Source organism: Schistocerca serialis, chromosome 4 (genome assembly GCF_023864345.2).
Source record: "Schistocerca serialis cubense isolate TAMUIC-IGC-003099 chromosome 4, iqSchSeri2.2, whole genome shotgun sequence".
Lineage (NCBI taxonomy): Eukaryota > Metazoa > Arthropoda > Insecta > Orthoptera > Acrididae > Schistocerca > Schistocerca serialis.
This window is the reverse complement of record NC_064641.1, coordinates 692,773,756-692,800,916: the sequence shown is the minus strand read 5'-3', so window position 1 is coordinate 692,800,916 and position 27,161 is coordinate 692,773,756. Positions and strand designations below refer to the sequence as shown.

Here is a 27,161-nt window from a genome sequence, read left to right as displayed (position 1 = left end):
TAAATAAGTCCGGAACACAGCTGTGTGTCGAAGTGAATCATGGACTCTGGGTTAACCATAAAATAAGAGAGTCGAAGCGTTTGAGATGTGGTATTACGGAAGAATATTAAAAATTTGGTGGAATGACAAGACAACAAACGAGAAACTTTTCTTATAATCGGCAGGAAGAGACTGTGTGGAAAAACTGACCAGATACGGTGACAGCATGATAGGACATGTATTAAGACATGAGGGAATAACTTCCGTGGTACTAGAGGGAGCTGTGAAGGGTAAAAACAGTTGTACGGGAAGACAGATATTGGAATATATCCCACAAAACATTAAGGACGTTGTGTTCAAGTGCTGCTTGAAAAGAATAGGTTGGCATAGCTGAGAATACGCGATAGGTGCCACATCAAACAAGTCAGAAAAGTGATGACAAAAAAAAAAAAAAAAAAAAAAACAGAAATAGGATAGCAAAAGCAGTGATGGAAACCCCGTGTTGTGTGATGTTAGTAAACACTATCGACAATAAACACTCTGACCTGTAACATGTGCATTAGATTTACTCAAAGTGATGTGTTGTTCTGAGCACAGTACTGGCTCAGAAAACCATGTACTCACGCCACGACCTTGTCGACAATCATGGAGTACTGATGTCAGCGGCATCGGGAAGTAACAATACAATCAGCGGCGACGAGTGAACATGTGTACCGGACTGGGATTCGAACCCGGGATCTCCTGCTTATTAGGCAGGTGCGTTAACCACTGCACCATCCGGGCACCGTGTTATCGTACTTTCGCAGGCTATATTGGAATGCCTCATGGCCAACCTACACTCCCACCTAGCGCCAACTTTCAGCAGTCCCTTTACATGTCCTAAATGCTGGCTACTCTGAGATTCCCGCAGAGGTCGGACGTACTTACGCCTTCGCACTGGAAAAGGTAGATCCATTGCTCATGTAGGCGAATTAATTACATGAATGCGTGGTGTCTTTTATTTTAGACATGTCCAAAAGAAAATACACATCGCGTTCATATAAATAGATGATACAGTTGACCGAATTTCAGCGAGGTTGCGCTGTGCACTTTACCAATGCTGAGTGGTTCTTCCGAAAAGTTTCTCAATACGCCGTATGTCAAGCGTCACCCATGTGTTATCTTGACAGCATGGTGCCCGTAATTCAAATGGGAAACTGTGCTGCCGGCCGCTGTGGCCGAGTGGTTCTAGGCGCTTCAGTCTGGAACCGCGCGTCCGCTACGGTCGCAGGTTCGAATCCTGCCTCGGGCATGGATGTGTGTGATGTCCTTAGGTTACTTAGGTTTAAGTAGTTCTAAGTTCTAGGGGACTGATGACCACAGCTGTTAAGTCCCTTAGTGCTCAGAGCCATTTGAACCATTTTGAAACTGTGCTGCACTCAGTGAGAGCTGGGATCATCAGGAACCAACAGTTTTTTGTAAACTTGGCTACGACCAAGGTTGCCCTGGCTTTTCTTCTCATACGTAACTCCTTGCAGCCCGCCCCAGTGGTGCAACGAAACACTCAGCTGGAGCAATGAAGAACGCAAACTTGTCTTTAGTGAAGAGAGCATAAGCCTTGGTATTAAGCATGGCCATTGGGACATGCAGCGCTGATCAGAAGAGCAGCAATGCCGGAGGAACTCGCCGGCTACATACAAGGTAAAGAGGTAGAATTCCGTACCCTATCCCTGTGGGGGAACCAAAGACTGCACCGTACTGGGCTGATGTTTGTTGAATGGACAATTATCAGTGAAGGATACATCTAGAGCGCGGATGGAAGAATGGCGGCGTAACCATCAGGCCCGCGGTAGAAATCATGGGGAGAGGGGGGAGAGGAAAGAGGCACTCGCATTGCATTTATTTAATGTTGCAGAAAAAACCCATGTCTCTGCCGTCAGTCACCATAAGTGCTTTTCGGACAAATATTTCAAAAATGCTTCCTAGTAGCGTTAGTGGATATTAACCCAATAAATTTCAATCATTCGAGTCTGTATCCAAAAACTGCAAAATTACTTCTAAGTGCATATCAACTGGAATCGGCTACCTCATTGACGTATTTTGTTTTTCTATCATGTCTCGTAGTAACGTTGATAAGTAATAGTTGTCGCTTTTGAAACTGAAGGTAATTTATAATGAATTAGCTGCAACCAGTTGCTTTTATAGGCGCTTATTTTTCAACGATGACATTTCGAGATGCCTGGCAACTCATATTCAGATGTTTACATTTATTTTCGTGTCGTGAGCATTGTTTCTTTACTGACGGAGTTGCAGAATCTTGCAGCGTAAGTAAAGAAGCAATGTTCACTATGGTCACATAAGTATAATCGTCTGAAGATGCGGTGACCTTTTCAGATGAATCACGTGTTATGCTCCATGGCGTTTACGGCGTCAAAGAGACGTTTGAAAGCAAATGGTCGATGTCGGAGGAGGGAGCGTTATACTCTGGTAAACGTTTACGTGGCATTCCCCGACTGATCTCGTCTTTCTAGAAGCTAAAGTGGATCAACGCAAGTAAGCATTGCAATTTGTTTTTCCTCGGCACGATGGTATCTACCAGCGGGACAACATAACGTGTCACTCAGTTCACAATCTACACCATGTGATCAAAAGTATCCGGACGCTCCCAAAAACATACATTTTTCATATTAGGTGCATTGTGCTGCCAGGTACTCCATATCGGTGACCACAGTAATCATTAGACATGGTGAGAGAGCAGAAGGGGCGGAACTAATGGACTTCGAACGTGGTCAGGTGATTGGGTGTCACTTGTGTCATACGTCTGTATGCGAGGTTTCCACACACCTAAACATCCCTAGGTCCACTGTTCCCGATCTGATAATGAAGTGGAAACGTGAAAGGAGACGTACAGCACAAAAGCGTACAGGCTGATCCCGGCTGTTGACTGACAGAGACCACCGAAAGTTGAAGTGGATCGTAGTGTGTAACAGGCAGACATCTATCCAGACCATCACACAGGAATTCCAAACTGCATCAGGATACACTGAAAGCTCTATGACAGTTGGGCGGGAGGTGACAAAACTTGGATTTCATGGTTCAAATGGCTCTGAGCACTATGGGACTTAACTGCTGAGGTCATCAGTTCCCTAGAACTTAGAACTACTTAAACCTAACTAACCTACAGACATCACACACATCCATACCCGAGGCAGGATTCGAACCTGCGACCGTAGCGGTCGCGCGGTTGCAGACTGTAGCGCCTAGAACCGCTCGGCCAGCCCGGCCGGCGCATTTCATTGTGAGCAGCTGCTCATAAGCCACATATCACGACGGTAAACGCCAAACGGCGGCTCGCTTGGTGTAAGGAGCGTAAAAATTGAACGATTGAACAGTGGAAAAACGTTGTGTGGAGTGATGAATCAGGGTACACAATGTGGCGATCCGATGGCAGGGTGTGGGTATGGCGAATGCCCGGTCAACGTCATCTACCAGCGTGTGTAGTGCCAATAGTAAAATTCGGAGGCGGTGGTGTTATGGTGTGGTCGTGTTTTTCATGCAGGGGACTTGTACCCCTTGTTTTGCATGGCACTGTCACAGCACAGGCCTAGATTGATGTTTTAAGCACCTTCTTGCTTCCCACTATTGAAGAGCAATTCGGGGATGGCGATTGCATCTTTCAACAAGATCGAGCACCTGTTCATAATGCACGGCCTGTGGCTGAGTGGTTACACGACAATAACATCCCTTTAATGGATTGGCCTGCACAGAGTCCTGACCTGAATCCTATAGAACACCTTTGGGATGGTTTGGGACGCCGACTTCGCGCCAGGCCTCCCCCACCGACATCGATACCTCTCCTCAGTGCAGCACTCCTTGAGGATTGGGCTGCCATTCCCCCAAGAAATCTTCCAGCACCTGATTGAACGTATGCCTGCGAGAGTGGAAGCTGTCATAAGGCTAAGGGTGGGCCAACACCATATTGAAATCCAGCCACGAATTTGTAAGCCATTTTCAGCCAGGTGTCGAGATACTATCATATAGTGTACGTGAGTGGTCCGAAGAGTGACGAGCACCAGCATGAGTTTTCCGCACTCACGTGACCACCAGGCTCCCCGCATTTAAGGCCAATCGAGAATTTGTAGGCCTGCCTCGATCGAGCTATTCGCGCCATGAATCCGCAACCGAGAAACCTAGCGCAGCTGGCCACGGCGCTCATACGGCGAGGCTCCACATGCCTGTCTGTACCTTCCAGAATCTCACTGACTCTTCCTGGACGTCTCGCAGCGGTCCACGCTGCAGATGGTAGTTATTCAGGCTTTCGACAGGTAGTCGCTTTAATGTGACTGGACAGTGTGTAGTCCGCTTTTGTAGCCTGTGATGTGCCGTCGGCTCGGAGGTCGCCAGTAAGGTGAAGAGAAGTGGTGGTGTATAATTACTGATCACAAGAGGTGCACCAATCCAGTGTATGTCGTCGTCGTCGTCCCCCTCCCGTAAGCGTCGCGCTAACGAAGTCAGCTATCCCAACGATTCGTTACAGTAGATGATGGCAGTACTGTAATCTAATTTTTCCAAAGTGGAAAGAAGGAATCGTTTTAATTCTAGACCTTATGTCCCGGGAAATATAAGTAATATTCTACTAAGAAACCCAGTTTAATTGCAAACAAAATATCAGTTGTGCTGCAAATGACAGCCATACAAACTTAAATATGTTATATTAAGATGTACGGGGTGATCATTAAAAATGACAAACTGCAGGAACGGATTCTTGACTCGAAATGGAGGAAAAAAGGTCCTACGAACATGTGTCCAGAAATGCATCATTGGTACAGTAGATGGCGCCGACGAATGACCTCGTGCCGTATGTTCCTTGTGTGTTGCAGCTGTGTGGTTGAAGCAGCGTACGGTAAGCGTCAGAATGGTCCGATATTCATGTCAGGAACAAGCCGAGATGGTGTTTGTGTACGGCCAACAAGATGGAAACGGTCGAGAGACAGCACGGCTGTACCGAAACAAGTATCCTCACAGACACCAACCATATTACACAACATTTCAAAGCCTTTTTGGGCGTTCGTGTGATCATGGGTCCTGTCAGACAGACAAACGTGTAGTGAGGCGGCGGACGGTGCGTACACCAGATTTGTAGGACCGGGTTCTACGCGATATTGAGGCAACCCTAGTACAAGCTCCAGGCAAGGGGCCCACCAACATGGTGTAAGCCAAAGTACGATTATTTGTATCCTGCAAGACAAGCGCTATTATTCTAAGCGCTGCTATCCTGATCTATATTAACGACGTAGGTTGACAATCTGAGTAGCCATCTTAGATTGTTTGCCGATGATGCTGTCATTTACCGTCTTGTAAAGTTATCAGATGATCAAAACGACTTGCAAAATGATTATATAAGATATCTGTATGGTGCGAAATGTGGCAATTGACCCTGAATAAGGAAAAGTATGAAGTTATTCACATGAGCACTAAAAGAAATCAGCTAAATTTCGATTAGGCGATTAGTTACACAAATCTTAAAGCTGTAAATTCAACTAAATACTTAGGGATTACAATTACAAATAACCTAAATTGGAACGATCACATAGATAATATTGTGGGTAGAGCAAACCAAAGATTGCGATTCATTGGCAGAACACTTAGAAGATGCAACAGGTCTACTAAACAGACTGCTCACACCATGCGTGTCTGTCCTATTCTGAAGTATTAATGTGCAGTGTGGGATCCGCATCAGGTGGGACTGACGGATGACATCGAAAAAGTACAAAGAAGGGCAGCTCGTTTTGTATTATCGCGAAATAGGGGAGATAGTGTCACAGACGTGATACTTGAATTGGACTGGCAATCATTAAAACAAAGGCGTTTTTCGTTGCGACGGGATCTTCTCATGAAATTTCAGTTTTCCCCTCCGATTGCGAAAACATTCTGTTGGCACCCACCTACATAGGGAGAAATGCTCATCACGATAAAACAAGAGAAATGAGGGCTCGCACAGAAAAATTTAAGTGATCATTTTTCCCGCGTTCCGTTCGAGAGTGGAACGGTAGAGAGACAGCTTGAAGGTGGTTCATTGAACCCTCTGCCAGGCACTTTATTCTGAATAGATGTAGATCACATGCAACAAGTGCAAGGATTATCAGCAGCGTTTATCCCTCTATGAGGACTTTGTCGATGGTTTTTGCACCGGACCATCACAATTTTGCGATGTCTGTAATCAGTCCCCTTTACAGTACGTTGCGTCATAGCCAGCAACACACAAGAAACACACGTCACGTGGTCACAGAAACTGTCGGCGCCATCTGCCGTGGTAACGATGCATTCCCGGACACATGTTCATAGGACATTTTTCCTCCATTTCGATTCAGGAATTCGTCCCTGCAGTTTTATTCATGTTTACCCGTATACTTCGTTAATAATGGTATGAAAATACATACGATAATACCAAAACCATTAAAAGAATGGCACCCATAAGTTTGAAAAACAAATAGTAGAATTCTATGAAAACAGAAGTAATGCCAAAACTAAGCTAATTAAATAGATCGCTGCGATTAAGCAGGATCTTAAAGTAGCCGGTATAACTCAGGAAGACGTTAGGTATAGAAAAACATTCAGGCAAAAGATATTTACTTGGGAAGCTGGTCAGAGGGAAATTAGAAAACGAACTGGAAGACCGTGGTCTGATGAAACAAAATGGCTTCATTCTGATACGATGAACCAAATCTGGACACAAAGGAAGGCCAACCATCAAAAGTACCTCGCGTGGTCCTTCTGGGCCCACACGTGAATAATAATAATAATAAAACAATGTATATCATAATGCAGAAAAAAATTACATGTTATTTTAATACAAAAAATGAACTCACTGATGATCGTCGAACTTCAGCAAATCATGTATGGGTGTTAAAAAGAAGAATTTATGTTTGCTCAAGGCAGAACCACATTTCCGTAATTATATTACATTACTCGCTAAATCGTTTATGAATAAATTACATAATGTGAAATATTAGACTCGAGTGTTCCATTTTTCATTTGCCTGAATAAGCGAACAACTGCACCTGTTTCCGCGCTGTGTTCAACACAATAGAGTACTGCCTTCATTGTCGAGCACGCGCTCTGCTTGTCGAAGCGGTGCATTGTATTTGTTTATGTTCAGGGTCCGCAGCAGTCGCGTACGTTACCCTGCATGTACGCAGTTCTTTCCAGGAGTGCTACACTTCCTGAGAGGGGAGCGTCGGAGAAAGAGATAAAACACACACGCGCGCGAGCGCACAAGGAGAACGGACGTGGAAAGGTGGGAGAGAGGCAAAGAGGAGAACGCCAGAGTCGTCTGGCGTCGCAGAGGTCGTAAAGGGGACGGCGAATTGGAACCGCCGTCCCAAGAAGCAGTAAACCCGGCGGTTTTCCCACCAGAATAGCCCTGCAGTTGACGCGTTAGTTCCGTGGACTAGCAGCCCGCCGAGAAGCCGTATGTCGCGGGCAGACGCCAGGGCGAACTTGGGAACGGTTTCACGACTTCTCCCAATGTACATTTACATTTACGTGGGCCTGTGCAGACTGCAGTTATCTTTACAAGTCCCGAAACACGTTTCACCAGTGTAGGGAAAGGGAACATGGAGTAGCTTCCGCAGGAGTTCATGCCGTTCGCTGAGACAAGATAAAACTACGTAAATGTCACGGGAACACACTCTAACGGTAAATGTCAGCAGAGTTGTTTGTACTAGCCTGTGGAGGAGGATCACACGCCGAGTAGAGTACATCGACAGAGCACACACCACCACCATCAGAAACAGCATCAACAACTTGCGCAAAACTTCTTTGTAGTTTTACGGTTTCTCCTTGTGTAAAGCCATACAGTCAAACTTACGGGGGAAATGGAGCGCTTGCGAGGGCGGAAGTAGGAAAAAAATGGTTCAAATGGCTCTGAGCACTATGGGACTCAACTTCTGAGGTCATTAGTCCCCTAAAACTTAGAACTAGTTAAACCTAACGAACCTAAGGACATCACACACATCCATGCCTGAGGCAGGATTCGAGCCTGCGACCGTAGCGGTCTCGCGGTTCCAGACTGCAGCGCGTAGAACCGCACGGCCACTTCACCGGCGAAGTAGGAAAACACTCTCGTAAGATTCAGACGTACATTAAAAGCTAGTTTTCGGGCTCGTAGCTTCGGAAGAAAACTATGAAGAGCAAAGATGAACCGTAAAAATAGATTTGCGCTAAATGAAGGGGCAAAGAATGAATCTGGTGAGTAAATCAAGGACAGCACATACCACACATCAGCCATCCGGTATACAGTGTGAGTCGGGAGGAAAGGGTGATACTACTGGAGATTCTGAAGAAAAAGCTTATAGTAAACATATGCCCTTTTCTTAACAGTCTTCGGGTGAACCAATGAAAACAGCTAGGAACGAGAAAGGTGCAGGTGATGGTAAATTAGGATACCTTTATGGTTTGTTTAATTGTGTACGCTACCTCACAGAAGGTGTTCAAACAGTCCACCGTCAACTTCAGTGCATGTTGCTGCTCTTGTGGACAGGTGTTGTATCGCCGATCGGAGCTCAGTTTTGCGTTCCTTTACCTGGGCAAATACGAGCGCAAAGTTCCTCTCTTGTGTCCACTCTGCGCTTGTAGACGTCGCTCTTCACTCACCTCCACAAACAGTAGTCCAATGGGGTAAGTCGGGTGACCTTTGTGGCCAAGCAATGATTCCACGGCGACCGATCCAACGACCAGGATACATTGTGTTGAGATACCGTGTCAGTGGCTGTAAGGAATGTGTAGGAGCTCCGTCATGCTGAAAGTACATACGAGCTCGTGTTGCCAAAGTAATATCCTCCACGTATTCTGGGAACAAATTTTGAAGAAACTCAAGATACCGTGTCCCAGTAAAACGGTCCTCTAAAACAACTGGACCGATTAGCTGGTCATCAATAATACCGCACCACACGTTGACTGAGAAACGTCGTTGAAAATTCGTTTCCACACTCGCGTACACATTTTCATTTGCCCATACGCGAGAGTTGCGCGTGTTGTTGGTTCCGTTGCGGGTAAATGTTGACTCATCAGTGAACAGAATACGTGGAATTAATCGCACATTGACAATGATCCATTGACAGAATTCTTGCCGGGTGGCAGCATCTCCTTCATGCAGATGTTGTACACTCTGCCGATGAAAGGCATGCAGCCCGTGCTCGTGTACTGTGCGTATCACTCCTGTTTGTGGAATACCAAGTTGGGCAGCAATTCTTCTAAAGCTAGTAGTAGGGCTGCGTTCCACTACTTGAAGAATGTTCTCAGTTTCATAAAGAGTTCGTTGTACGAGACGTTCAGAGACAACATTTACGCGGGGAAGCGTACCACGCTCACACAATCCGTGAAACACCCTGCTGAACACCCTGCTGAACACTCTGCGGTTCGGATCTCGTTGTTGGTATTCTCGCACAGCAGCTCTGGAATTCCCATTGGACAAACCACAGACAAACACCATGTCAGCATACTTTGCATGTGTGAAGATCCGTGGCATTTTCACTACACAAAACTGTATTCGTTGTTCACGTAACAGCACTGTAGTACCGTGCACTACGGCAAGCACTGTCTGACTGAGACTTGAGGTAAACAAATGCACCATGCGCAAGTGAACTGTGCACTGGTACGGTTAGTAAGGATGACGCTACAGGTTTCCCGTCCTTAGTTGTTTTCATTGGTTTACTCGGAAAAGGGCATATGTTTATTAGAAGTTTTTTGTTCAGTATCACTACTAGTATCACCCCTCATAGCACGTACCTTTCCTCCTGACTCACCCTGTATATGCAGAGTGGTCAAACACAGTCTGGAAAGCTTGAAGGAGTGTTGTAGGGTAGATTGTGCTGAGAAATAATTGTCAAAAAATTCGATACGGTGCGTCGTTTCCAATTTAAGTGGCATTGAATTTAGCCAATAGGATTGCTGTCCGCTCAGTTCGAACCAGCCTGCAAGAGACAATATCGCCAGACGTGTTCTTCGTTTGGTTTCCTCATACCAAACAAATGTAGCTTTTGCTCACCTAGCTTAAACTTTATCACTTCCGAAAAGTGGTAATGAGCATTTGAAAAAGTGGTAAGTTACAGATCCACAGATATCTTTGCATTACCGCATTTTAGTGCGTCCAAGTGTTTGAATTTGCGCGCGCGACGACATGATTGGCTAACTTCAATGCTAAATAACTCGGAAACGGTGAAACGTATATAATTTTTTCTGAACATTTATTTCTCTGCCCAAACTCCCCTGCAACACCCTTACAAGCTTTTAGACTGTTTGTGACTGCCATATGTATAGATATCCACAGAGAGCTTGGCAGTTGCTGAGAATTAGCGAGATTTTCACATCCATTGCTACATCTACATAATATTTGTACGCCGCAAGCCACTTTACGGTCCGTGGCGGAAGGTACTTTTCGTTCCACTGTCACTTCTCCCCTTTCCTTTTCCAATCGCGAATGGTGCGCAGGAAAAAGATTGTTGGTAGGCGTCTGTGTGATACGGAATCTCTCTAATTTTATCTTTATCGCCTTTCCGCAAGGAGGAAGGAACGTATTGGTTGACTCTTCTAGGAATACACGCTATCGAAAATTAAATATTAACACTCTGACTGCCACCAGGCAAACCCGCCTGCTGTAGTCATCGGCGGTCAACGTGTTATGCTGTTTTTTGATGAGTAACGCCTCTCACACAGCATTTGCCACTGTATACCTGCCTAGTTTTCCGGTTTTCCCGGAAGATATCCGGATTTTGGGGTAGTCTTCCGGTTTTCCAGATGAGCATCGTTTTTTTCCGGATTTTCAATTCCCGGGCTTGTTCCCATCCTCTGCATTCCTCGCATTTCAATTTTGACTTCTGAGATGCGAGTGTTTGAAATTCGACTGAAAGTCAACCGATAATATTACCGGTAATCCATTCTCGCGGAATATCACTGCCCTTTTGTAATTAACTCTGTGTGTTTGAAACACCACCAGTAAAAGTCGATCGAACATTCTGTCGATAATCACAACTCACAGATTATCGCTGCATACTCTTTGTGCCTAGACCTCGTGGTAGCGTGAAAGCTTTCTTTCTCTTGTTTTTATGCCGTGATTGCTGTGGTTTTAGTATTCCTGCAATTGTGTGACGAATTTTTGTGCGATTTAGTGCTTTCGTGAAGAGTTCAACTAAGAAACGATATCATCAGTGTTTCATGGACTATGGCTTAATGAGCATTCGTGGAGCTACATCTACATCTACATATATACCCCGCTAGCCACCAAGCAGTGTGTGGCGGAGGGCACTATTCGCGCCAAAGTCATATTTCCCCTCCTCTGTACCACTCGTGGATCGCGCGAGGGAAAAACGACTCTGAACGCCTCAGTACGAGCTGATGATATTCCGAAGTGCTGTAGGTTATCTAGGCTAATGTGTTCTGTTCTGACTTAACCGCACAGCAATGCCGAGTGTGAGCGGGTGTTCAGCTTGGTGAAGAAGAATCGCAATTAGTTTAGTTTCTCGATGTCGAATGAAACTCTGGGATCCATTTCTATTTCGAATACAAGAAGCCACGGTCCATGTTACATGAATAGTTATCCGTCAGAATTTCTGAAGAAGAAAGCGAAGAAAGCTACTCGTCTTAATCTCTCCTCTGCAACCTGTGATGGAATATAGCCAGTGTTCTGTGAACTTGTGAACATTTTGTAAATGTAAATAAACGTTCAGTTTAGTAGTTTTGACAGTGTCGTTCATATTGTCGCTTGCAAGATCAAGTGCAGGAAAACTCATTTTTGTGTACTGTGGCCGGCCGGTGGTGTGGCCGAACGGTTCTAGGCGCTTCAGTCTGGAACCACGCGACCGCTACGGTCGCAGGGTCGAATCTTGCCTCGGCCAGGGATGTGTGTGATGTCCTTAGGTTAGTTAGGTTTAAGTAGTTCTAAGTCTATGGGACTGATGACTACAGATGTTAAGTCCCATAGTGCTCAGAGCCATTTTGTGTACTGTGTGAACTGTTCCCAACGTTAAGTGACAGTAAATGAACACTCATCAGCACGTAACTTTTGTAAGTATATAGCTTCAAAGTTCGAAAATAGTGATCTTAAAATGTAGCCTACATTATATGTGTTAACATTATTTGTAATGTCTTTCTGTGTAGTGCCAGCCGGGCTGGCCGAGCGGTTCTAGGCCCTACAGTATGGAACCGCGCGACTGCTACGGTGCCAGGTTGGAATCCTGCCTCGGGCATGGATGTGTATGATGTCCTTAGGTTAGTTAGGTTTAAGTAGTTGTAAGTTCTAGGGGACTGATGAAGTTAAGTCCCATAGTGCTCAGAGCCATTTGAACCATTTTTTTTTTCTGTGTAGTCTTTTGTCGCTATGTTTGAACACCTTGCAACGCATGCAGGCGTTAAATTTTTACGATTTTGAATCCTCCGGGTTTCTGTTTTTGCAAGTTGGCAGGTATGCCACGGGATTTTTATGAGACTCCCGGTGACGCTGTGGCGCTGACTAAGACGCGATGCTTTAGATCGTCTCTCTTTCCTCTATCGATCATATCTGGTGTGAGTCCCAGAGTGACGAGCAATTCTCTAGAATCGGTCGATTGAGGATTTCTTAATCTACCAGATTCGTGAGTGGACTACACTTCATGAGGATTCTCATCCGAATGGGACGGAAATCGGTAGATGTGATTTACATGTACAGACAAAGAATTTATTACAAATTCATAAAAACTGGAGGAATTAGTCAGGAGAAAGAGCTTCACAAATTGAACAAGTCAGTAACGCGTTGGTCGACTTCTGGCCTTTATGCAAGCGGTTATTCGGCATGGCATTGATTGATAGGATTGTTGGATGTCCTTGTGAGGGATATCGTGCCAGATTCTGTCCAATTGGTGCGTTAGATCGTCAAAATCCCGAGCTGGTTGGAGGGTCCTGCCAATAATGCTCGAAAAGTTCCCAATTGGGGAGAGATCCGGCGACCTCGCTGCCAAAGATAGGATTTGGCAAGCAAGAAGAGATTCTCATGGTGTATGGGCGGGCATTATCTTGCTGAAGTGTAAGCCCAGGATGACTTGCCGTGAAGGGCAACAAAACGGGGCATAGAATATCGTCAACGTCGCGCTGTGATGAAAGGGTGCCGAGGATAATAACGAAAGGGGTCCAGCTATGAAATGAAGTGGCACCCCAGACCATCACTCGTAGTTGTCGGGCCTCTTGGCGAGCGACAGTCAGTATCCTACCGTTGTCAGGGACTTCGCCAGACATGCCTTCACTGGTCATCGGGGCTCAGTTCGAAGCAGGTCTCTTCAGTGAAGACAATTCTGCTCCGGTCCGTGACAGTCTAAGCCAAATCTGCTGACTGTGTCCTCAATGGCGGTGGGCCATGTAAACAGTCACATTTGAATATTTAAGGCAGGAGGGAGGTACTGGCGAAAGTAGAGCTTTGACGGCAGGTCGTAAGTCGCGCCTGGATAGCGCAGTCGGTAAGAGATCACTTGCCCCCGAAAGGCATAGGTCCAAGACAAGCACACACTTTCAGTCTACCACATTTCGTTTGAGATTAGTCTGCTCTCAACGTTCCACATGTGTGGTGGTAGTAGTGAGCTATTTTATAAGTGTTCCACATAACCTGAGAGGGCTGATCAGTGATCCGATTATTATATGGGGCTTGCGAATGGCACTAGTCGCAAATTATGTCAGAATCATTTCCACAATGAAAATAACCAAGCAATCAAACTTTGCTGATGTTTATCGCCACACTGCTGATTTATTTACTGTTTTAGTTCTTGTCTGCATATTCTTTGGATCATATCTGTGAAATTTGGATCGCGTCAGTAAGTTCACAAGAAAAAGATACAGTCTCGCCTTTTACTTGGATTTTTATTGTAGTCTTAATTTACATTAAAATGAAATACATGTAACCCATAGCATAATGATATCTATTCAGAAATTACTCTATATAGTAAAATGAGTTGTCAAGAAGAAATTATTTCAGTTCTTTTTCTACAACTGTCATTATCTATCAGCACCGTTGGTTCATAATGGAAGTGGCGAAATGTTTTTATTGCTTCAGACGTTGCTCTTTTCTGTACAAGACTAAGGTTAAGATTGGGATAATATAGATTGTTTTTATTCCAAGCGCTATATGTATGAATAATGCTCTTGTTTTCAAATTTTGACTGGTTCTTCACAGTAAACTTTATGACAGTAGTGAAGCTGTTGTTGAAATGTTTAGGTTTTTTGAGCATTTCCCTCTATGATGTTCAGGAATGGAATCAAGATATTATTCTTCCAGTCGTTTCCATGCAATGAATACTTTCTGTCTTTGTGCGTAATTGCTCCAGAATTTATTCCATATGGCCTTTATGAATAGAAGTATGCAAATTAAAACAAATTTTATTGATAGTTTCATTACCAAAAATCAGCAGCTATACGTAGAGCAAATATTACTGAACTCAAATGGTTGGGAAGAACAGCCAGGACAAAAAAATGGTTCAGATGGCTCTGAGCACTGTGGGACTTAACTTCTGAGGTCATCAGTCCCCTAGAATTTGGAACTACTTAAACCTAACTAACCTAAGGACATCACACACATCCATGCCCGAGGCAGGATTCGAACCTGCGACCGTAACGGTCGCGCGGTTCCAGACCGTAGTGCCTAGAACCGCTCGGCCACTCCGGTCGGCAACAGCCAGGACAGGAATTATGCTGTTGCCCAGCGACTTCTACCGACATATGACTGATCCGCTCACGTTGCTAGTCACAGCAAAATTATCACCACTTTAACTAGAACGCGACTGGACCCTGCGTCGTTCGCAGCAAACTTGATTAGAATCTGAGTTGTCATCGACCCTAAAGTTGATCTGATGCTGTTGTCCATTCATGTCACTCGCCAGCTATGCTCTTTTATAACTGTTGCACCCCAAATTATCAACTACCTGCTTTATGTATTCGTATCTAGGCCTTCCCTGCGGATTCTTTCCTCAACCATTGTTGTTTAGCAACTACACTTTTCAGCACAGCGGGAAAGACGGTGGCCTCACTTTCTGGAGGACTAGAGTTCAAACCTCGATGGGCATCCTGATTTAGGTCACCTGTGGATTTCCTGAATCGATTAATCTAAACACCAGGACTGGCTCCTCTCTTATATTCCCCTCGTCAGAGTTCAGCGCGATTTTAGAAATCATCCCTCGTGTGGAACTCAGCTCGCCCACGATATACGGCGAAGTATGGCTGGAGGGCAACAGGAAAATTCCATATTTATAAAGTTCCGCAAAACATTTGACACTGTGCCCAACTGCAGACTGTTAACGAAGGTACGAGCATATGGAATAAGTTCCCAGGTATGTGAGTGGTTTGATGACTTCTTCAGTAATAGAATTCAGTTTGCTGTCATCGATGGCGAGTGTTCATCAGAGATAAGAGTATTGTCATTAGTGCTCCAGGGAAGTGTGAATGCGCCGCTATTATTTTCTTCATAAAAAATGATCTGACAGACAGGGTGGACGGCAATGTTCTGTGCTGGGGATGCTGTGGTGTACCGGAAGGTGTCGAATGAATGGCAACTAGCTCTAAACGTAGAACAATGTAAGTTGATGTGGAAGGGCAGGAAAAGCTATCCTGTAATGTGTGGATACAGCATTAGCTGCGTCCTTCTTGACATAGTCACGTCGTTTAAATGACCGTAAAGCGATATGAAATGGAACGAGCATGTGAGGATTGTGGTAGGGGAGGCGAATGATCGACTTTGGTTTATTGGGAGAACTTTGGGAAAGTGTAGTTCATCTGTAAAGGAGACCGCATATAGGACGGTAGTGTGGCCCATTCTTGAGTACTGCTCGAGTGTTTGGGATCGGCACCAGGTCGGATTAAAGGAAGACATCTAAGCAATTTAGAGGCGGACAGCTAGATTTATTACTGGGAGGTTCGAACAAGACGCAAGTATCACGGAGCTACTTTGGGAGCTCACATGGGAATCCCTGGAGGGAGGGCCGGCCTTTTTTTCAAGAAACACTATTGAGAAAATTTAGAGAAGCGCCATTTGAAACTACTGCAGAACGATTTTACTGCCGCCAAAATACATTCCGCGTAAGGTCCACGAAGATATGAGAAATTATGGCTCACGCGGACGTGTACAGATAGTAGTTCATCCCTAGCTGTGGTTGCGAGTGGCCACCACGCAACGTACGGCGGCTTGCAGAGTATGTGTACCGTCTATAATCACCATAAGAATGACGGGACGTTTAAACCTTAATCTTATTTTGTACCATAGTGTATTCCGGCCGTGTCTAGCTCAACGCGATCTGCGTCTGTTTGAGACACTTTCCAAGGAGCTGGTCAATTCTGCCTCCAATGTTGGTGCAGTGCTCACCCTTAATAGGATTTCCAGGCCGCGAAGTCAGAAGTGGTGGAATTCTCGGCCCAACGCTTCTCCGGAGAGCTCTGTGGGATCAACGGACGCTAGGCGGGCCCATCGGTACCGACGGACCGCCGTGTCATTCTCCGACAAGGGCGTCATTGGATGCGGCATGGAGTATCAGTTTTCGTGACCAGGCGCCGCTACTACTCGGCCAAGTAGTTCCTCAATTAGCATCTCGATCCAGTTCCACGCACCAAGGAAAAAAAATCCATGACAGTTCTGGGAATCGAACCCGGGTTCTCCGCATTTCAGTAAGCCGCGCCGACCATTTAGCTACGGAGGCAGAATCTATAGGACTCAAGTACGCCGAAAATCCGAGCTACTCCACTCGTCTGTTTATGTTACTCTCTATTGAAACACGTTTCGAATGATCTTGTCGTAAGAGGGACGTTAAACACTAACCTTTCATTCCCATAGGCAGTAGTGTTCGGACTGACGTTATCGCTCGTGAAAATAAAGACACAGTCCTTTGCGTTCCGGATAATTTCAACGTTGTCTTCCACTGTCTCTGTATAATATCGCTCTCCCACGAACCACTCTAGTGGGAAGGTATGCAGTGCTGTTCTTAAAATTTCCGTGAGACCAGTCCGGATCAAGAATCGATGTCCACTGCAATTGCCACTTTTAAGTATGTTTCGGCATGGTACAGTCTTCATTGTTTTCCCCATACTGCCAACTGTCGTTAGTTACTAAGAACTATGAATTATCTGAGCACGCCACCGTGACTCACTGCACTAGCTCATTATCACGACGTTCGGGTACACCACTACATTCCGGAAGGGCGGCATATGGCGGCTAGTGCAATGCACCGTTGAGGGTTCCGAGAGTGAAGTCCCACACTGTACTGTTGTTGTGAAACGGGTTCTGGAGGGAAAGAGGCGTGCCGGAAACACGGTCACAAGCTATTTCTACAAGAGTAGCGGATCTATTCCTTTTCACGAGTCGGGCTATGCATTGACCTTGCTGTACAACATGCGCGCTATTTCTGTGAAAGCAACAGATCTCTCCTGCAGTGCACATCTACATCCATACTCCGCAAGCCACTTCTAGTCATTCCCGCATACGTCAATTCCGAAATGAAATTATATATTATTGTTGTTACTGTTTTTTACGTGACTGTATTACTTTCGAACAAATAAAGAACGACCGTCTTCAGTCACAATTTTTCACATTTAGGACCATCATTAACTTACATCTGAAAAATATTGATGTAGACTGTCAAAGCACCTGAAGACGAGCCCCACGGCTCGAAATGCATCGCTCATTGAAATAAAACCACGATTGTGACTGAAGGCGGTTGTTCTTTATATGTCCTAATTATTTATACGATACAGCTAAAATGTAACACCACAACAGAAGCAGGACGGTGACAAGCCAAGCTATATTCAGAATTGCCCGCCTCTGTAGCCGAATGGTCAACGCGACCTACCCTCATGCGAGGGATCCGGATTCGATTCCCGGTGGTGCTAGGGATTTTTTTCCTTGGTGGGAGGACTGGACCGGGATGCACTCAGCGTCGAGGAGCTACCTGATTGGGAGCCAGTGACTCCAAGATCGAAGCGTCGACAACGGCCGGGATTGCGGCGTGCTGACTCCATGCCGCTCCATACCACATCCAGTGATGAATTCTGAGGATGACTCGGCGGTCGGTTAACTGCTGCGTAGTCTTCAGGGCCTGCCCACTTTCCTTCATATTCGGAATTTCGTTGGCCATGGGCTTGCAACAAGGCGTTGCTCAGTCCCTATGGTTCAAATGGCTCTGAGCACTATGGGACTTAACATGTAAGGTCATCAGTCCCCTAGAACTTAGAACTGCTTAAACCTAACTAACCTAAGGACAGCACACAACACCCAGTCATCACGAGGCAGAGAAAATCCCTGACCCCTCCGGGAATCGAACCCGGGAACCCGGGCGTGGGAAGCGAGAACGCTACCGCACGACCACGAGCTGCGGACTCAGTCCCTATGAACAGATTGTTAAATACAGGGTGAATCACCTAAAACTTGCACCACCAATATTAGGGAAATGGAAAGAGCTGTTGACGTGCGGTTTTTGCAGAATGGATTGGTAGTCGGTGACCTGTATTGTTAGCCAATAAACAGATTGTAATAATACGTAGAAATTGTAGTTTTTTACGCAAACTTCCACTTTTTAAAATGGAACAGGGCTTTTTGACATTGACAGAGTAAAGGTTGGGTAAATAAGAATGTCAGTCGTGTTTGTTGCAGAATTCTAGTGTGAGTTGTTTACGAGATACCGTATTTTGGAAAGTTTCTACACAGAGACTTGCACAGTACCTGTGGTAGCACACACTAAAGAACAACACAAGTGCAGACACTGGTTATGTGGATTGTGGCCGGCAACGGAACAACTGACCATCACAGGTTGCGTTCAAAATGATCACCGGCAGCGGCAGTACACGGCTCCTGTCTGGTATGGAACGACTGCTGCGCACGTGACAGCATTTCGGCAGAGGTGTCTGAGCAGTCTGTAGTAATACGTCGTTGCATATCGTCGGGTGTAATTGATATGTCATTGTAGGCAGCGTCTTTCAGATTTCCCCCCCCCCCCCCCCAAGAAATATTCTACAGGAGTCAAACCCGGGGAACGGGCCAGCCAAGGTACAGGACCTCTGCATCCAATCCAACGATTTGGAAACAGTTCGTGAACATATGCTGTAGAACTTCGAACATTATGGGCTGGTTGGTTTGTTTGAGGGGAGGAGACCAGACAGCGAGGTCATCGGTCTCATCGGATTGGGAGAAGGACGGGGAAGGAAATCGGCCGCGCACTTTCAAAGGAACCATCCCGGCATTCGCCTGGAACGAATTAGGGAAATCACGGAAAACCTAAATCAGGATGGCCGGACGCGGGATTGAACCGTCGTCCTCCCGAATGCATTATGGGCTGGACAGCGATTATGTTGATTCAACAGGTTCCACCTAGTCTACAGAGGAGCGTCTTGTAGCATCCGTGGAAAATGATCTGCTAGCCGGCTGCTATACTTGTGCACGTTCAGTGTTCTGTCTGTGAAAAACGGGGCTGTGGGCTGATGGTTCACTATCCTACACCAAACGTTTACATTCCTTAGGCGCTGACGTTCCACCTGACGGAACCAACGAGGATTATCAGCAGACCAGTAGTGCACGTTTAGGCGGTTTACCTGGCCGCGATTGGTAAACGTGGCTTTATCGGTAAACAAGATACATGATGCATCTGGAGTGGACAGTCCTAATGCCCGCGTACAGAAGTTAACACGATTCTCATAATCGTTTCCTAGTAGCTCTTTATGGAGAGAGATGTAACAGGGATGGAACCTATGGCTATGGAGAATGCGTAGGACACTTGGCTGACTCTTGCCACATCCTCGTGCGATTACGCTGGAGCTAAAGCGCGGACCAACTATAACAGCAGCAAGAACGTTAATTTCCCTCTTCAGTCGTCACTTGTTTCTTTCTGTTAGGTTGTCACTTTTACGTAATTGGGTGAGAGGTCTTCCTACACTCTCCATACACAATGAACATGTCGGCTTTTTTGCATTGGTAAATCCCATCGTCAACCCACGACCTACTACTTCGACTGTCACACACTAACTGACTAGCAATTCGCTTTACATTCGAGGAGTACACAAGCACACTGTAAGGAAACATAACAACATAGTACCTAGCAACTACGCAGGCTGAGTGGCACAAACAAATGTCGGCGTGGAACTTTGCGCAATACGATATCTCGTAAACGATTCACACTAGATTCCTACAACGAACACCACTGATTTCTAGTTTATTTTATTAATGTCAATAGGCGTTGTTCCATTTAAAAGATCTATATTTGCACAAACAATAAACTTTCTAAGTATTATTGCAATCTTTGGTGGTCACGGGCTCGTATTGTTAGCCAATACAATCCACTCTGTGGAAACGCACATCAATATCACTTTCCGTTTCCGCAATATTTGCGATTCAAGATTTAGATGATGCACCCCCTATAAGGTATCTTCACACTATGTACATATAATCGAACGACAAACAGATAATGATGACAGGAATCGAAAAGGTATTTACCTCTTTCATGCTAACCAAAATGTACAGAACTATGAGTACTAGGTGTAGTCGACAGTTAAAATTATCACTTCGAAAAAAATTATTGAAGTATTATTTTGTTTATTTGGAGGTACATATCTGCAGTCCTCGTTCACATTGAAATCTCGCTCCACAGTACCGTAACACGCAACCAGAGGAGCCAAAATAAGTTGGTGCAGTCCCTCTACAATCACTGTACTGTGCCATATTGTGTTGCTTCTCTAGCGGTGGGCTGCGGTACTACGGCCCCGGATTTCAGTGTCATTGAGAACTGCAGATATGTACCTGCAGAGAAACAAAAAATTCACACAGCTTATTTTTGTCAAAACTTTCACTGCCCCTCGTATCGCTGTTTTCCTGTAGCCCACAAAAAACATGGTGGAAAAACATAGAACTGCGTCATACGTAAAATATTGATACTACAAAGATTTCTCGGAGTTATCTCATATCGGGCTGGGGTGGCCGAGCGGTTCTAGACGCTACAAATAGCTCTGAGCACTATGGGACTCAACTTCTGAGGTCATTAGTCCCCTAGAACTTAGAACTAGTTAAACCTAACTAACCTAACGACATCACAAACATCCATGCCCGAGGCAGGATTCGAACCTGCGACCGTAGCGGTCTTGCGGTTCCAGACTGCAGCGCCTTTAACCGCACGGCCACTTTGGCCGGCTCGCGCGTACTGCTGTCCTCACCCGTATTTTATAGTAATATGCATCTGGCAAGTGACAGCCGAATCTAAAAATGTTAACAACGTTTAGATCATATGAAGAGTGCAGTTTTCTTGTAAAACGTGGGATGTGAGAAGGGGAATGTTTTGTTGTTTACCTTCCAGTTCAGACAACTCGCGGACATCCGCGACTCGATCCGATCACCTGCTTGGTACAAATTTTGACACGGAAATTACTTGGATTCCGGAATGCATGTTATAGAGACGGTCCTCTTCAAATGTGGTACTTATTAGATTCAACAAATATTAAATTAAAATAAAGCTGTTGTAATACAACGCAATGAGTAGAAGAAAAATTACATTCTGAACATTTATTAAACATTTGTGATAGTGTCTCTTACCGCAGAATGCATTTGAATATAAGTACAAATATTGTTATTAATCAATTAATCATACGCTAACCAAGGCAACACAACAACGCTTCGTCAGCCAATCACAATATCACAACCTCAGGTAACTAATGTTGGCAGCAATCTGAAACAGATAACAGTCGACACGAAGTGTTTCGAATGGTGCCAACATTTAACGATCATTTCATGGTGGCCAACTGCCAACAAACCGCGACCTTACCATAGGTAGTTTACTGGGGGTTCACCACATACTAATTTATGTAGGTTACCAGTTAATGACACGATCGGCATAATGCTCCCGAGGCGCCACCCCATGGCGTCAGTACTAGCTCTTGAGCAAAAAAAGTTTGACGACCATTACCGTAAATAAAGCGCTTTGGTCGTAAACTTTGTGAAAGATTTCGCTACTGAAGCAGGTGAAAGAGATTGAGAAAGATGTTGAGAAACTTCATACTTGCTCATGGTCTCCCACTCGGCTGCATGTCCCGAGGTTCAAATGGTTCTTAGCACTATGGGACTTAACATCTGAGGTTATCAGTCCCCGTAAAGTCCGCAGCTCGTGGTGTTGCGGTAGCGTTCTCGCTTCCCGCGCACGGGGTACCGGGATTTTCTCTGCCTCGTGATGACTGGGTGTTGTGTGTTCTTCATCATCATTGAACCGCAAGTCGCCGAAGTGGCATCAACTAAAAAGGACTTTCAATACGGCGGCCGAACTTTCCCGGCCAACAATGCCATACGATCATATCATTTCATTTCATTTCAGTCCCCTAGACTTAGAACTACTTAAACGTAACTAACCTAGGGACACCGCACACATTCATGCCCGAGGCAGGATTCGAACCTGCGACCGTAGCAGCAGCGTGGTTCCGGACTGAAGCGCTCGGCCACAGCGGCCGGTTGTCCCGAGGTCCGTGCATGCTTGCCTGTTCGGGTCACAGCCGGTTTTCAGAGGTTGATCTTATAAACAAAAATCTTTGACGTTAATTGCTGACCAAACTGATTGCCAAGCAAAGAAAACTGGAAGCGCAATTTTTGTCAGCAAATATATCTACTTCCTTCAGTGGTCATCTTCAGTTTAGATACGAATCGAAAAGTCGCATTTCATTACCCATGCTACCAAAATTCACTGTTCATCAGCAACTGTCAAGTGGCACTGTGTATTCCCGTTTAATAGGCACTGTGAAAAACGTCTTATTATCGCCATAAAACCCGAAAACTCCAGTACGAAGACCAATGTCAACCATCGATAAGCACTGAAAGGAAATATTATTTACAAATACGGCGAAACATTCCCTTGAAGCCTGGTTCCACACAGTTAACGCAAATAAAAAATTTGTAAGTTCTTTTACTCGCATGAGATTTAATCCTGGATCATTCTCTATCGTCACCGAATCCAAGTTTGAGATAATCCATCTTGTGAATGTGATGGTAATGGGCAGGGACACTACGAATGTAGACTGTGGACATCAGGTTAGGAATGTAGGTCTCACAGGGAGCGTACAAGCCCTGCAGTCGAACTATCCTCTGTGCCCTCGGTAGCTCAGATGGGTAGAGCGTCTGCCATGTAAGTAGGAGATCCTGGGGATAGAGTGTCTGCCATGTAAGTAGGAGATCCCAGGTTCGAGTCCCGGTCGGGGCACACATTTTCAACTGTCCCAGTTGATGTAGGGTCTTAATTATCAATTTACTCTAAGAGAGCTGCATGCAAGATATCATCTTCATATAATTAATGTTATGGTCTGATGGGGATTCGTTATTAAAGAGGAGATTTGCATCCTTGAATATAAATGCAGATGCTAGGCAAGCCTGCAAAAAAATGGCTCTGAGCACTATGGGACTTAACTTCTGTGGTCATCAGTCCCCTAGAACTTAGAACTACTTAAACCTAACTAACCTAAGGACATCACACACATCCATGCCCGAGGCAGGATTCGAACCTGCGACCGTAGCAGTCGAGCGGTTCCAGACTGAAGCGCCTAGGACCGCTCGGCCACCCCGGCCGGCCCTGAAATGTCTTCAAAACATTGCAAGTGTCAGACGTGGTCATAACAATGTTCTGTGTAGGTGTGAGTCCACTATGTCGGTGCTCAGTAAATTCGAAAGTGGGCAGATTCTTTGTGCTCGAATAGTTGGTGCTTCCGTAACCTATTTGGTGTTTCAAGAGGCACCGTATCTCAGATTTAGACGCTTAACGAGGAAGCCGAAAAACACCATCTGCTAAGGCACAATGCGGACTAAAATGTGTGTTGAGTGATCGTGACAGATGGCCATTGAAGAGAATTGTGACCAAAACGAAGAGGCACTGCATAACTAAATGTCGCACTCATGTTCCCTGTCAGCACAAAAAAAAAAAAAAAAAAAAAAAAAAAAAAAAAAAAAAAAATATATATATATATATATATATATATATATATATATATATATATATATATATATATATATATATATATATATACCAAGGGACATCCATAAGCAGGGAAATGCAGGGCGAGATGGAACTACAAAACCAGTCTCCAGTGATGCAAATGCCCTTAAGTCGTGGTACCGAAGTCATTAAACGAACTTGGTGTGGGGCCGGTGATTATTTGGGCAGCCATATCGTGGTATTTCATGGGCCCCATGGTTTCTTTTGCAAGGTCGCATTACAGCCAAAGATTAAATGACCATTCTGGCTAATAGGTCCATCTCGTAGTACAATGTTTGTTCCCCAATGGCGATGCTGTGTTCCGAGACAAGGACCCTTGTTCACACAGTTCATGTCATACAGGACCGGTTTTGCGAGCACGAGGATGAAGTGCCGCATCAGCCCTGGCCACCACACTCACCAAATCTTAAAATCGTTGAGGCTTTGCAGTTTACTTTGGAGAGAAGGGTGCATGATCGCTATTCACCTTCACCACCATTACTTGAAAGTACTACTGCTTTGCAGGAAAAATGGTATAATTGTTGTGTACATTGTTCCGCGTAGTCAGCGCGTACACAACTTTCCCACTAGAGCGCGCCCCGCTAAGCACAACAGCCCAGGCGCAGCGCTCGTCCGTCTCCGCACTACGAGATGGCGCTGCCGTAGAGACGGACCAAATTCTGCTTCCGTCGATCCGCGTATTAATATGTAACGCAGCCAATGAGATTGCTGCTAACGTAGAACCTTTTCTCCTCGCGGATCACACTCGCGCAGTGATACATGAACGCGCGAGGTACTATAACGAGTGTACAGACCTCCGATTAGTCAGTCTGCATTTGTCTGCACCAATCTGTACCACTCTGCATTTGTCTGCACCAGTCTGTACCAGTCGGCATTAGTCTGTACCAGTCTGTACGAGTTCTACATTTGTCTGTACCAGTCTAGAGTCAGGTTTCAGTCTACGCCTAATAAGATTACCATATTCCTGTACATAGCCATGAAGATAAATGTATAGACACTTTTGCCAAGTATCAGAGATATATGTGAGAATAAGATTAACGTACCAATACCAAAGGAACTTCAGATTGTCAATTGTAAATAACATCCAGAACCAAGTTAAGTAATTTTTATGCTTGTTATTATTTTAATAAATGTGTGTGAAAATTAATCAAGTTCTGTTTAAAGTTGGTTACCGTCAATCTGCTATTCTAAGCGTGCAAGTGGCATTTCTATCGTCTGACCTAACAGCAGAAAATAAACACGCCACGATAAGACCACGAGACATATTCCTGACATTCGCCTACTTCGTTAGAGCGAAAAGTCTGATGGTGTGTGTACTGAAGGTCTTACAGTACGCACAACACAATAATATACCCTTGGAAACCATACAGGATCTGTATTTATGCGTTCCGAGGTGACTGGAAACTGTTTTGAATGCCAAGCGTTTCCTACACCGTATTGGGTATGTTAATGTGTTGTGTTTGTGGTGTTCCTGTATTTTGTCCACCGCCTGTACGTCTGGGGTTTCAGAAGATGACTGCTTGAAAACCATAAGACATGCAAAGAATGACACTCATCAGTGGATAGGCCATCTCTTCAAGTTTTAAGTAACGTTGTAGGTGCTCAATAAGGGCACCGTTTGTGCTGCGGCAAACCCCAAAACGTGCATTTAATACATAGAAGTCGCTGCTGCGAGAAGGTTCAAAGCAGACTGCTTTGAAAATGTGTTCATTGGGTTGCCTGTCTGCATGCAGGAAGTAATTCAATGTGACAATAGGGAGTGGATGATTTGTCGGCGTGTTTTGACACGCATGCCCCCCCCCCCCCCTAGTGGAGTGTTCTGAAACTATGCCACGGGGCATATTACGATTCGAAATTTGGAGAGATTCTCCATTCACTAACATGTGTTTAAAATTTTGTATTTGTGGGGATCCACAGCCTCCAGATGCTTCAAAAATGGTACAAATGGCCCTAAGCACTATGGGACTTAACATCTGAGGTCATCAGTCCCCTAAACTTAGAACTACTTAAACCTAACTAACCTGTACGCCACTTTGAATATCGATCAGACTTTTTAGTAACGTCATTTTCTGTTGCAAATCACGCTGAAGTTGCCGGCCGAAGTGGCCGTGCGGTTAAAGGCGCTGCAGTCTGGAACCGCAAGACCGCTACGGTCGCAGGTTCGAATCCTGCCTCGGGCATGGATGTTTGTGATGTCCTTAGGTTAGTTAGGTTTAACTAGTTCTAAGTTCTAGGGGACTGATGACCTCAGCAGTTGAGTCTCATAGTGCTCAGAGCCATTTTGAACCACGCTGAAGTTAAACTTTGTGCGTGTAACGTCTTTGACTGAAGTCAAAACGTTCCGAGGTGTGTTATCTTTACGAGATAAATTTCTTTACGTGAAGCTTCGTATCAGAAGTCGGAATGACCAACTGCACACTTGTTGCAGTGCGAGAAATTGTTATTAAAGAAGGACTGTGACCTCTTGTATTTTGCTGAAGACGGTTCACGAGAATCATCTGGCAGCGTTCGTAAATCCACTCACTTTGAAGAGGGCGTTGCGTCTTATGAAAGATCTTTGATGAAGACCGTCTGAGCACTTTAATCCAGAATAATCCATGTCAACCAGCACGATAATCGGCGTATGTGGTAAATCGTGTCCAGACAACCATTAAACAATGTTTGTATTACGTGGACAGGGTAAAAATGTCTTTTGTATGAATACCACAAGCTCTGAGGGAAAATAACGAAGCTTTAAACAATATCGTCCATTTTTATGCAGATTTTACTGATGACGAAAAGTAGTGTTTATGTAAACACAAAAACGAAAGGCAGGAACGCAACGGCCGTGCCCAAACAGCAACACACTACACTAGAAAAGTTTTCGCCCATCCATAAATGATTCTGTACGTCTGAAGGGATAAAGGTGTTGATGATGCGAACTGCTTCCCAATAAGGAAGCCATAACCGACAGCACTCTTCTCAACAACATAGGCGTCTCGGGAAAAAAAAACGTTTATTTCTAGCTGCTGTTGCAAGATAAACTCTACGATAGCAAGTACTCTCAGGTGTTTGACTAGAAGGTGATTTCACATCGCCCTTATTCTCTCGTTCTTGAGATTCAGAGTTTCGAGGGTTATGTTCTCCATTCATAAACCTCAAACGGAACTCTTTCTTTAGAACTCTAAAGCGACATAAACTACCCAGACCGGAGATTCA

The 27,161-nt window shown here is 45.0% G+C and overlaps 1 protein-coding gene and 1 non-coding gene across 2 annotated transcripts in view; one reads left to right on the top strand and one right to left on the bottom strand.

Annotated features, from left to right (window-relative positions):
* LOC126473194 (shootin-1-like) overlaps positions 1-27,161 on the top strand; it is a 301,192-nt gene that overhangs the window by 197,578 nt on the left and 76,453 nt on the right. The window lies entirely within an intron of this gene.
* On the bottom strand, positions 689-762 carry Trnai-aau (transfer RNA isoleucine (anticodon AAU)). Its single transcript has one exon. It is a non-coding gene; the product is annotated as a tRNA-Ile (tRNA).